The sequence below is a fragment of the Dipodomys spectabilis genome, unplaced genomic scaffold (genome assembly GCF_019054845.1).
Source record: "Dipodomys spectabilis isolate Male_0828 unplaced genomic scaffold, ASM1905484v1 ptg000002l, whole genome shotgun sequence".
NCBI classification, from domain to species: domain Eukaryota; kingdom Metazoa; phylum Chordata; class Mammalia; order Rodentia; family Heteromyidae; genus Dipodomys; species Dipodomys spectabilis.
In genome coordinates, this window is record NW_024870679.1 from 42908004 (window position 1) to 42910563 (window position 2560).

The following is a 2560-nucleotide window of genomic DNA, read 5'->3' on the forward strand; positions in this document are numbered from 1 at the left end:
ACTAGAAAGAATGATAGTGTACCATTCATAAGGAATTGGAAAGGCTTGGGGAAAATTATGTAAGTGAAGTAAGGCAGATCCAGAGAAACAAAGGTTGCATGGTTTTCCTCATTTGTGGTAGCTAGAATGTGCCTATAAATCTATAAGTAAACACACCAGGAGGTATGCAGACAGTTACAAATGAATTAGCTGAAAGATAGTAGACTCTATGGAGAGCTCACATGGTATAATTCTTTAGAAAGATTAAGTCAAATAAGTGCTAGGAAATGGGCACTTGTAAGAAGGGGGTGGCACCATGGGGGTAGACAAATGAAGGGGGAAGGAGGAGAATACAGTCAAGAATTCATTGTATAGCCCTCCATTTCTTGGCGGGGACCGGGCATGCAGTCCTGATCTCCATTATGTACAGAAGCAGAAGGAAAGGTCTCGAGCCCTCTCGGCGTCATGTCTTCGGTGCCGGCAGCTTCTCGCATGCCGGTTCTATCCTCAAGCGCCGGGACACGCGTAAAAATAAATAAATAAAAATAAAAATGAAAAGGAATTCATTGTATATGCCACAAAATTAAGAAAAATTTGGGAAAGGGTGGATTGAAAGGAGGTGAAAATGTTGAAGGAAGTGATGTAGATCAAGGTGCATTGTATGTATAAACTGCTTGATTAAATGGCAAAAAAATGTCTAATACATACCCTACCAAATTAAGAATAATGAGAGAAGGGGTGGGTTGGGAGGGATGAGTGAGATTGTTAAGGGGTGGCATTGATCAAGACACACTGTATTCATAAACTGCTTTGTTGAATGGCAGCTCCTTTGTACAACTACTTAAAGATAATAAAAACATTTTAAATATAAAACATTTAATATAATATAAAATATTTAAATATAAATATTTTTCTTTACCACTTCTGGAGAGGAGGTGGGGAGGGAAGAGATAATAAAGCAACAAGGGAAGAGAGAGCAATGCTCAACAAGAAATGTACTCATTGCCTTACTCATGTAACTGTAACCCCTCTGTACGGCATCTTTACAATAAAATAAAACTCAGGAAGTAGCGCTGTGGCTCAAGTACTAGAGCGCTCGCCTTGAGCTGTAGAACCCAGGGACAGCGCCCAAGCCCAGAGTTCAAGCCCCATGACCGACCAAAAACATAAAATTTAAAAAATAATATATATTGTTTTTTTAAAAAAGAAAGATAAGAGATATAGTATTCACAGGGCTCAGTAATATCCACAGATTCAGAGCTCTGAGGAACAAGGAGGATTGTGTATGCATGAATGTGTGCATCCTCCCACAGCTTTCTTTTAAAGATCATATGAACTGATCCACCTTTGTCCCACCATCAAATGCTCTTCCCCAAAGACAACATGGTAAACATCAAGGATGTGGCTGGAAAGAGGAGGACATTTTAGAGAAGGTGTGGAGCTCACTGAGCTAGGGACTACTTAATGAACCCAGCTCTAACAGTAGGGCCCCTCAACCCCACTGAGGGAAGAGGGAAGGGAAGGCTTCTCATGGCCTCATCCATGGATTCTTCATCCACGGAAAGTAACTAACACTGAAAGAACATGGGCACTTTGCCGTGAGCCCCGGCCACCTCTTTCGTAAGATTATTCATACAGTGCTCTTCCTCCCTCCCCCCCCCCCAAATCATCCAACAAATGTTTGTGGGACAAATAAACACCTTGACACAAATAGTCTTTCTTCCCTTGAAAATCTGATTCTGAAAGATCTGGCCCATTCTTAATTATGGTTTATTATTCTTCAGGGTGTTTTTATTTTCTTCCTATGAAGGAACAGTGTCTTCAATTCCACAGCAAAAGCCACTAGGTAGTCAGTTGGCTCTGTGACTGTAATTTACAGATTGTATAAGCAGGACAGCTAACACGACCTCCATTCTCAACATGATCTGTGCTGGCACCCTGTTCCCACACGTGGCACCCTAGTCCATACTGAGGCTGGCCTTGGGTCTATACAATTAGCTGGCATTGAAATCCATGCAGCTAGACTGACAACCTTTATACCTCCAGCTGGCCATCAAAGTTCCCGGCCTTTCCCTCCTGTTCCCATACTTGGCTAGCACCCCAAGTCAACCCAGTTAGTAGGTAGGTCCCCCCATCTGGCTGGCACTTTAATCCACAAAGGCTGTCATCCTCCAACACAGCTAGAACCTCATTTACACAGCTGGCTGGCAATCCAGCCCACACCACTGGAACCCAATGCCCACATCTGGCTGGCACTCCAATGTGCACAGCTGGCACGTAGATGCAAACAACTGACCGACAACTCAGCCCACACAGATGGCACCCCAGTCCTTGCAGCTGGCTAGAATCCAGGCACTCACAGCTAGTGCCCAGACGGCAGTTGGACCCGCTGAGACGCTTCCCGCTGTTCCCTGTTCTACACGAAGAAGGCTGTGTTGGCCACCGAGCACATGCCAAGAGATGACTCTGTTCTCACTGCACTACACCAGGCTTAGTCACACAGGAAGAAAATCGGTGAGACACTGAAGAGAACTTTCCAGCCTGATGAGTTTCTGATTTCCCCAGGAACCTCTGTTCCCAT

At 44.2% G+C, this 2560-nt stretch overlaps 1 non-coding gene across 1 annotated transcript; it reads left to right on the forward strand.

Moving 5' to 3' along the window:
- Window positions 1-355: 355 nt before the first annotated feature.
- On the forward strand, window positions 356-504 carry LOC122112774. The gene has a single exon (XR_006148264.1). It is a non-coding gene; the product is annotated as a small nucleolar RNA SNORA57 (small nucleolar RNA).
- The last annotated feature ends 2056 nt before the right edge of the window (window positions 505-2560 follow it).